Source organism: Globicephala melas, chromosome 15 (assembly GCF_963455315.2).
Source record: "Globicephala melas chromosome 15, mGloMel1.2, whole genome shotgun sequence".
NCBI classification, from domain to species: Eukaryota; Metazoa; Chordata; class Mammalia; order Artiodactyla; family Delphinidae; genus Globicephala; species Globicephala melas.
Genome location: NC_083328.1, coordinates 67,479,905 through 67,490,222, shown reverse-complemented (window position 1 = coordinate 67,490,222; position 10,318 = coordinate 67,479,905).

The window sequence follows — 10,318 nt, the reverse complement described above, 5'->3', positions numbered from 1 at the left end:
CTGTTCAGTCACATCCCCAGGCCTGCTCAGCCTGGGTTGTTAATCAGAGCTGGGAAGTTGGAAGGAGTGGCAAAAGGAGCGTCTTTATGGGTGAGGGGCGAGCAGAGCTTGCCTTCTCCTGGGGCTGGGGCTTAGGCCTGGCAGCCAGACGGGGCCATGACAGCCCTGGTGCCTCTAGTGCCAGCGAGGGGGACCTCAACCAGGATTAGGTGCAGCGTCAGTGATGGGTCCAAAGCCTCTGGATTGGAAAGGGGAGGTGTCTCTGCCCAGAATGATCGCTGATGTTCAGTCCACACTCAGGGGCTTGGGGAGCAGAGAGCAAGGGCCTCTGACATAGGGCCTCACAGGGAAGGAGGAGCTGGGGCAGAACCTTGGCCTTCACAGCATTTAAGGTTTGTTAATTATAGTTATTAGGCATTTGTGTAATATTTCTTCAATGTCTGTTTCTAACATTAGACCAGGAGTTGACAGATTACGGCCTGTGGACCAAATGCGGCCTGCTGCCTGTTTTTGTAAGTAAAGTTTTATTGGAACACAGCCACGCCTGTTCGGTTATGTATTTTCCGTGGCTGCTTTTGTGCTACATCGGCAGTGAGTCCTTGTAACACAGACCCTGTGGGCCACAAGGCCGAAAATATTTACTATCTGAACGTTTATAGAAAAAGTTTGCTGACCTGTGTACTAGACTGTCAATTTCCTGAGGGTGGGGACTATAAACTTGACACATAGTAAGTGTTTAATAAATATTAGTTCAATGAATGAATGACTTGGTCAGTTTTGGAGGGTAAGTTTGTTGGAATTCCAGGCAGAGGGAATAGGGTATGCCAAGGTTTGGGCCAAGAACCAGCAAGGGGTGTGCTGCCGATGTGGTGTGTGGTGTGGAGCACACACACACATACACACACACACACACACACACACACACACTGGTGACTGTGGGGGCCAAGAGATTTTTTTTTTAATTTTAAAATTTTATTTATTTTTTAATACGGCAGGTTCTTATTAGTCATTCATTTTATACACATCAGTGTATACATGTCAATCCCAACCTCCCAGTTCATCACACACACACACCCCGCCCCCACCGCTTCCCCGCTTTGTGTCCATACGTTTGTTCTCTACACCTGTGTCTCAATTTCTGCCCTGCAAACCATTTAATCTGTGCCATTTTTCTAGGTTCCACATGTATGCGTTAATATACAATATTTGTTTTTCTCTTTCTGACTTACTTCACTCTGTACGACAGTCTCTAGATCCATCCACGTCTCTACACATGACCCAATTTCGTTCCTTTTTATGGCTGAGTAATATTCCATAGTATATATGTATCACATCTTCTTTATCCATTTGTCTGTCAATGGGCATTTAGGTTGCTTCCATGACCTGGCTATTGTAAATAGAGCTGCAGTGAACATTGTGGTGCATGTGTCTTTTTGAATTATGGTTTTCTCTGGTTATATGCCCAGTAGTGGGATTGCTGGGTCACATGGTAATTCTATTTTTAGTTTTTTAAGGAACCTCCATACTGTTCTCCGTAGTGGCTGTATCAATTTACATTCCCACCAAAAGTGCAAGAGGGTTCCCTTTTCTCCACACCCTCTCCAGCATTTGTTGTTTGTAGATTCTCTGATGAAGCCCATTCTAACTGGTGTGAGGTGATATCTCATTGTAGTTTTGATTTGCATTTCTCTAATAATTAGTGATGTTGAACAGCTTTTCATGTGCTTCTTGGCCATCTGTATGTCTTCTTTGGAGAAATGTCTGTTTAGGTTTTCTGCCCATTTTTGGAATGGGTTGTTTGTTTTTTTAATATTGAGCTGCACGAGCTATTTATATATTTTGGAGATTAATCCTTTGTCTGTTGATTCATTTGCAAATATTTTCTCCCATTCTGAGGGTTGTCTTTTTGTCTTGTTTATGGTTTCCTTTGCTGTGCAAAAGCTTTTAAGTTTCATTAGGCACTGTTTGTTTATTTTTGTTTTTATTTCCATTTCTCTAGGAGGTGGATCAAAAAAGATCTTGCTGTGATTTATGTCAAAGAGTGTTCTTCCTATGTTTTCCTCTAAGAGTTTGATAGTGTCTGACTTCACATTTAGGTCTCTAATCCATTTTGAGTTTATTTTTGTGTATGGTGTTAGGGAGTGTTCTAATTTCATTCTTTTACATGTAGCTGTCCAGTTTTCCCAGCACCACTTATTGAAGAGACTGTCTTTTCTTAATTGTATATCCTTGCCTCCTTTGTCATGGATTAGTTGACCATAGGTACATGGGTTTATCTCTGGGCTTTCTATCTTGTTCCATTGACCTATATTTCTGTTTTTGTGCCAGTACCATATTGTCTTGATTACTGTAGCTTTGTAGTATAGTCTGAAGTCAGAGAGTCTGATTCCTCCAGCTCCGTTTTTTTCCCTCAAGACTGCTTTTGTCATTCAGGGTCTTTTGTGTCTCCATACAAATTTTAAGATTTTTTGTTCTAGTTCTGTAAAAAATGTCATTGGTAATTTGATAGGGATTGCATTGAATCTGTAGATTGCTTTGGGTTGTATAGTCATTTTCACAATATTGATTCTTCCAATCCAAGAACATGGTATATCTCTCCATCTGTTGGTATCATCTTTAATTTCTTTCATCAGTGTCTTAGTTTTCTGCATACAGGTCTTTTGTCTCCCTAGGTAGGTTTATTCCTAGGTATTTTACTCTTTTTGTTGCAATGGTAAATGGGAGTGTTTCCTTAATTTCTCTTTCAGATATTTCACCATTAGTGTATAGGAATGCAAGAGATTTCTGTGCATTAATTTTGTATCCTGCAACTTTACCAGATTCATTGATTAGCCCTAGTAGTTTTCTGGTGGCATCTTTAGGATTCTCTATGTATAGTATCATGTCATCTGCAAACAGTGACAGTTTTACTTCTTCTTTTCCAATTTGTATTCCTTTTATTTCTTTTTCTTCTCTGATTGCCATGGCTAGGACTTCCAAAACTATGTTGAGTAATAGTGGTGAGAGTGGACATCCTTGTCTTGTTCCTGATCTTAGAGGAAATGCTTTCACTTTTTCACGATTGAGAATGATGTTTGCTGTGGGTTTGTCGTATATGGCCTTTATTATGTTGAGGTAGGTTCCCTCTATGCCCACTTTCTGGAGAGTTTTTATCATAAATCGGTTTTGAATTTTATCAAAAGCTTTTTCTGCATGTATTGAGATGATCATATGGTTTTTCTTCAATTTGTTATTATGGTGTATCACATTGATTGATTTGTGTATATTGAAGAATCCTTGCATCCCTGGGATAAATCCCACTTGATCATGATGTATGATCCTTTTAATGTGTTGTTGGATTCTGTTTGCTAGTATTTTGTTGAGGAGTTTTGCATCTATATTCATGAGTGAAATTTGTCTTTAATTTTCTTTTTTTGTAGTATCTTTGTCTGGTTTTGGTATCAGGGTGTTGGTGGCCTCATAGAATGAGTTTGGGAGTATTCCTTCCTCTGCAATTTTTTGGAAGAGTTTGAGAAGGATGGGTGTTAGCTCTTATCTAAATGTTTGATAGAATTCACCTGTGAAGCCATCTCGTCCTAGACTTCTGCTTGGTGGAAGATTGGGGCCAAGAAATTAAAGCAAAGGAACTCTTTGGGATAGGAAGGCTTCTCTGAGGAGGTGACATTGAGTGGAGTCCTGTAGATGTGTAGACCTTTTCCAGAAGATGGAGGAATAGCAGGTCAGGTGGAGGAAGTAGCAGAGGTAAAGTCTGGAAACCAGAGAGAGGCCAGATAGGATGCTGGGTGGAGGGTCCAGCTAAGTAAACCCAGCCTAAATGTTCATGTGAGGGGCACCAGTGTGGTCCACATGAAGCTTGAGAAGTTTGGGGGCAGGATTTGCAGGGCCTGAAAGGGATTCCATCAAGGGGTCTGGACTTTGTTTTCTGGGCACTAAGGAATAGCTGGGGCTGTCGGCAGAAGTTCCAGGGAATAGAAGTGTCTGCCTCCCAGGGCTAGGCTAAGGATCACATGAGATCAGTGACATGAGCACATCCAGCCCGTGCCTAGCACAGAGTGGCTAATAAGCAGGGTTGCCAGATAAAATCTGGGATGCCCAGTTAAGTGTGAATTTCAGGTAATTAACCAATCATGTTTTAGTATAAGCATGGGACGTACTTATACTAACACACGATTTGTTGTTTTTCTGAAATTCAGATCTAGCTGGATGTCCTGTATTTTTATTTGCTAAATCTGGCAACCCAGCTGCTAAGGGATGTTAGCTGAACCTGGATCTTTTTTGGTGGCTTCAAGGCCTGGAAAACTTGCCAGTGAAGTCAGAAACAGGATGACAAGCCTGGGGATGGATACTGGGGCTGTGAGGCTACATGGAGCCCGATCGTCTTGGCTTCTGGGCAATGAAATAAAGGCTCAGAGAGGGAAAGGGGCTAGCTCAAGGCCACCCAGCCAGAGGCAGCCCTGGCATTCTGCTTTTCTCTGTGGTTAGTCAAGAGGGAGCTTTGGCTCATGGGACAGGCAGAAGGATCCTACCAGGGAGCTTGAGGAGCTCTGAGTGAGCTTCCAGAATCTTCGGAGCCATCCCTGTCTTGGCCGTAGATGCAGGGTGTGATTATTGCCACATCCTTTACCCCAACCATGCCTCAATTCATCCAGCCATCAAATGGGCTAATTACACCCACTTCACAGGTGAGTTGTGAGGATTAATTAATGTTTGTAGAGGCTGTGTGATCCTCAGATGAAACACGCTCCTTACATATAAAGGGTCATTATTTTTATTATTATTATACTAGTGCCAAGAATTATTAGCTTTTCTAGATATCAAAAGCAATTAGACTGATCACTCGCTGAACTCCACTTTAGACACCCAAGTCACAGAAACTTACAGTTCACGTTGCAGCGAGGGGCCAGCACACGCCAAAAGAGAGGGCCGGGATTTGCAAAGGAAACTTGTTCTGTCTCTGACCAAGTTTCACCCCACAGCAAAATTTTCCAGGCATGTAAGATTCCCTGAAAACGGAGGTTTTCCAGTGGAAATGCTGATCCCGGGGGCTCTAAGGGGAAGGCTTTGGCTTTGTGGCGCAGGCAGCCTGGAATAGGGGTGGAAACATGTCCTGTTTTCCCTTCTGTACCCAGAAGCCCAGGCCTCAGCCCCCAGGGCCAGTCCAAGTGAAGGCTAGGCAACCTGATCTCTGATGCGGGTGTACTGTGTGTCAGGTCCCATCCTGACGTGTACATATATTTAATCAAATCTTATGCACTAGGTGGGAATCTTTGGACCCTCATTTTACAAATGAGGACACTGTGGCTCAGAGAGGTTAAGTGACCTGGGAAGATCATACAGCTAAGAAGTGTAACAAGAAGGACACAAACATAGGTCTTACTGATTCCATAGCCTCTATCTAGGTTTGATGTAGTTTTCCTTTCTCTGTGTTATCTGCAGTCTATCTGCCTGGGTCTGCCCTGGTCCATAAGTCATCAAGAGATTTGTTTGTACTTAAGAGAGTGGATGGGACCATGCAGGACTGAGTGGGTCGCTGTGGTGTAGAGGCCATCTGCAGCCCCAGGACCTGGACCAACATGGATTTACCTATTCAGAGTCTTTGGAGCTAGTTCAGAACCCCAGGGCCCAGGTGGAGGAGGGGACTGTGGCCTGGATGTGCCCCATCAAGATGGACAGGACAGGCCAGGGCAGAAATCAGTGGGGTGAGGTTTCCTTTGTGCTGTCCAGTTAGCTGGGAGGGTATGGAGATGGCTATAATTTACTTTATCAGTGTCCCTAACAGAGGTGAGAAGACCTTTCCCCTACTCCCCTTTCTGCTCTGTCCAGCTTCCTTAATGGCTTTGGGGACCCTCCCAAGGCTCCTCCTAGGCAGTGGGAGCACTGCACTGAGCTATGTTGCCAGTGTGTGCCAAACTGAGATTATATCCCAGGTCTGCATGGCCTGCTAATCCAGTTTCTTTTCACTGAACCACCCCGAGGGCTGGGTTGAGGCCTTTGTGAAGTCAGTGGGTACATTGAGAGGTAGCTGAAGTGTGGAGGGCTTAGTGAGTGAAGGAGTAAGCATTGCAGGAAGTGGTTTATGTACTAATGGAAGAGTTGCTAGATGGATGGATAGATGGATGGGGATAGGTATTGGCGGATTGGACAGGGAGTTGTATGTCTAGATGGAAGGGAGGGGTGGCCAATGAATGGAAGAGTTGATGTGTGGGTGTGGGGATGGATAGGGGTGGGTTGGAGATTTTGGTGAATGAATGGAGGATTTGCAAAGTGATAGATGGGCTAGAAGGTAGGGAGTTGGAGGAAGGGGGAGGGGCTGGCAAATGTATGGAGAAGTTGGCAGATGGGTGGAGGGGTTGGTGGGTGGATGGATGGAAGTGTTTGGAAGATAAATGGAGAGTGGCACGTGGATGGAGGTAATATGAGATGGGGTTGGTAGATACACAGGCTGAGTCATGGATGAAGGGTTGGCAGATGGGTAGAAGAGATGGTGGTGACTGAAGGTTTTGTGGAGGGTGAAGGAATTGGTAGAGAGGTGAAAACATTGGTTGATAAGGGAGGGTGGGTGGATGGAAGAGGGGCTGGCAGTTGGGTGGAGCAGCTGATGGATGAATGGGGAGTGGGCTGAATCATGGAGCTTTTGATGGATGGATGGTTCGACAGATGGGTGAAAGTAGGTATGTGGGGGATAGTGGGTAAGTAGAGGAGATGTCAGATATTGGCAGATGGGCAGAAGCATTGTCAACGAGACGGAAAGATGGCAGATGGGTGAAACATTCAGTGGAAAGATGGAAGGGTTGGTAGAAAGAGGGGCTGGTGGAAGGGTAAAAGTTGTCTGAACGATGGAGGAGTTGGCTTTGTGACCCAGGCTTCAGTGCCGACAGACCTCCCTTTATCTCTCTGGCTTCAGACACCATTTGTCTGTGGGTGTTTGAGAGCCCATTCCAGGCCAGAAACTTTCGGTGCCCAGCTCAGTGAGTGGCTGTGGCCATCCTCCCCCACAGGTCTGCCCTCCCCCTCCAGCAGCCAGGCTCATTCTAGGCTCATAAATCCCCAGTCGGGCAGGCTTTCTGTAATTATCTCTGGAATATTAGCCCAAGAGGTGGGGCAGGCGAGGCTCTGAAGAAAGGAGCTGACTCAGAGGCAGAAGTCTGTTGTTCAGTGGTGTGTCAAATGTGGCCAGTGTCCAGAGTGCCAGGCCCGGTGCCCCAAGGAACCTCCCTTCCCCACTGGCTGTCTTGGTCCCATCCTAGCCTCCCCCAAAGAACCTGGGGCCAGGAAGGAGATGTTCACTTGGTAGGAACTTGACAGACATCTCTCTCCCTTTCCCTCTTGTTTCTCTGTCTCTCTGACTGTCTCTTTTTCTTCTCTTCTCACTTTTTTTTTTTAACATCTTTATTGGAGTATAATTGCTTTACAATGGTGTGTTAGTTTCTGCTGTATAACGAAGTGAATCAGCTATACATACATCCCCATATCTCCTCCTTCTTTTCCTCCTTCCTTTATTATTTCCTCTATTCCAGTTTCTCCCATTCTATTTATTTTCTGTTTTTTCTGTCTCTGGCTCTTTCTCTGGTTTCTCTTTTTATGGCTCCTTCCCTTGCTTTCCCTTTCTGTCTCTTCGCTGCTTCTCTTCACTGCTTCTGTTGGTTTCCCCTCTGTCATTTTCTTCATTGTGATCTGTTTCCATTTCTGCCTCCTGTCCTGCCTGCCTTTCTGTTTCTGTCTGGCGGCCAGGTCTCTACACTTCACAACCAGGAGCTGTTCCCAAAGCAGCACCGTCTCTCTTACCTACACGTGTCTTCTTTTACACGAAAGCAGAACAGTTTCAAGGGAGGTTTTCTCCTGGGCCTTGAGTTCTGTTTAGAATCTTCCAAGAAATCATTTTTCCTCCTTTTATTGATTTATGATAAAAGTATAATTAACCTACAGGGAACTCTGGCTAGAGCTGGGGGGGGTGCAAAAAGGAAGGGAAGACATCGGTCATTCTCCATCCAGACTATGGGCTCTGACCAAGGAAGACCCTTCTCCTGAAGCAATGTGAGGCAGGGAGGGCAGGATCCTGGCACAGATACAGGTGAGAACTCAGTGTTGCCAATCTCATGGGACCCGGTTTTCTTCTTAGGAGAAATAATGGTGAAAAGCACTTTGGAGTTTGAGAGGTCAGGGTTCAAGTCCTAGCCCCCCTCTTCTGTCCCTGGCTGTGGGATCTTGGACAAATATCTCAGCGTCTCTGATCCCCACTTTTATAATATCTAAAATGGGACCTTCCTAATGCGGTTGTTGTGAAAATTAAATGAGAATGCTGAAACAAAACACTTTTATCAGTCAAAGTTCAAGAAGAGAAGCAAAACAACTAAGAGTGAAGTAAAAAAGGGCTTATTTTTATATTCTTTAAATTATTTTTTTATTGAAGTAGAGTTGATTTACGATGTTGTGTTAGCTCCTGGTGTACAGCAAAGTGATTCATAAGTCCACCTTGTTTGTGAGTCCAACAAAGTTAGCCTAGGTACCCAACTAACACAACTGGCTATATAGTACTGTACTGTAATAGGTTTATACTACTTTTCACACAAATAATACATAAGAAACAAACACAAAAAATAAAGAACACATTTTTAATCTTACAGTACAGTACCTTGAAAAGTACAGTACCAGCGACATCACCGCTGCTTTTACGCTTACATCTGGATATCCTGGGCTTGAAATAAAGGTACTGTACTACTGTACTCTATACTGTACAGTACAGCAAAGAACACAAAAGCACAACCACTTGTAGAGGATGCACGCACGTGACAATGTATGCCAGACATGTGAACTAACTTATGTGACTGGACATGTGAACGTATGTTCGCATCTTTGAAAGTTCACAAATTGAAGGTTCATATGTAGGCGACTTACTGTATTCTTTTTCATTATAGGTTATTACAAGATATTGAATATACTTCCCTGTGCTGTACGGTAGGACCCTGTTGTTAATCTTTTTTATATATAGTAGTTTGTATCTGCTAATCCCAAACTCCTAATTTATTCCCCTCCCCTTTGGTAACCATAATTTGTTTTCTATGTCAAACAAGGGCTTGATCTTGAGGATTTGGTCCCACACGGTGATGGGAGCTGGTTAAACAGTTTCTGGGAAGCCATTGCATCTGTGTCTGGGCTTGAAGTGAACAGGGCCAGCAGTTGAGAAAGAAAGACAGACATTAGCTGGAGGGCAAGGACAAACAGAATCTGAGCTGGACCACACAAGGACTTGTGGATCCATGCCCATCTCTCAACCCCTCATAGTCTCCAGCTTTGATGATGTGCATGCCCTGCTGGAAAAGCTGATGTCCTGTGTCCCAGAGCTCAACATGCTCCTGGCCCAAGAGGTGGGGAAGCAGGGGAGGAGAGCTGGTGAGAGGAGCTTCTGTCCAGGTGCTGCCCCGCATCACCCCGGTGAGACTGCAGACCAGCAACTACTTGCATGCACCCTGCCAGCCCAGAGGACCAGTGCTGACCTTCTGAGCCTAAACAGAATCTGGCTGCTGCTGCTTCCCTTCTGCCTTCCAAATCTCATGTAAAATGCCTTTTGGGGCCAATCTAATTATGCAGCAAAAGGAATTCTGGGAAACATAATTCCAGTTGAGCTAAATTCACTCAGTACAAATACGCCACAGCAGCCCCACCACCACGATATATTGACCTCAATATCTTTTCTCTTTTGAATTACCTAGCATGCATTTTGGGCCTGAAGATGGCTTCCTTGGTTGCCAAGTGATTTAGAACTTTACAGTAAATGTCATATTTTAAAATAAATACTTTTGCTTTCCATGTTTTAAAAAATTCTCCAAATGATTCTAATGTACTGCTGGGCATGGGGGTCATTCATCCATATGGAAAGTGACTGGGAGTAGTGGAGTTTACATAAGGCTGGCATATAGTAGGTGCTCAATAAATGCCAGGATCACAGGGACCCAAGTTCACACAACTGGTAAGTGATGGCTCTTCCATCTGACTACAGCAAGTCCATGGTTCTGCTGTATCATGCCGCACCCTGAGAGGACGGAACAGGGAGTTGAGACATTGGTGAGCTTATGCCTGTGTCATTGAGAAGGGATCTATGAGGGGCGGGGTCACGGTATCCATCTCTCTGTAGACTCTGCTTCCCTTCTCCCGCTGCTGCCATGGTGTACTCTGTTGGTAGTAGATTTTCAGCTCTGGGAATCTGGCTTGGGGCTGTGGCTGGGCTAACCCACTTCCCAGAGGCTAGGAGGTGGGAAAGAACTTGTCAGGCACAGCAGTGACAGTGACAGACAGAAAGCTTGTCCTTCCCTTACACAGC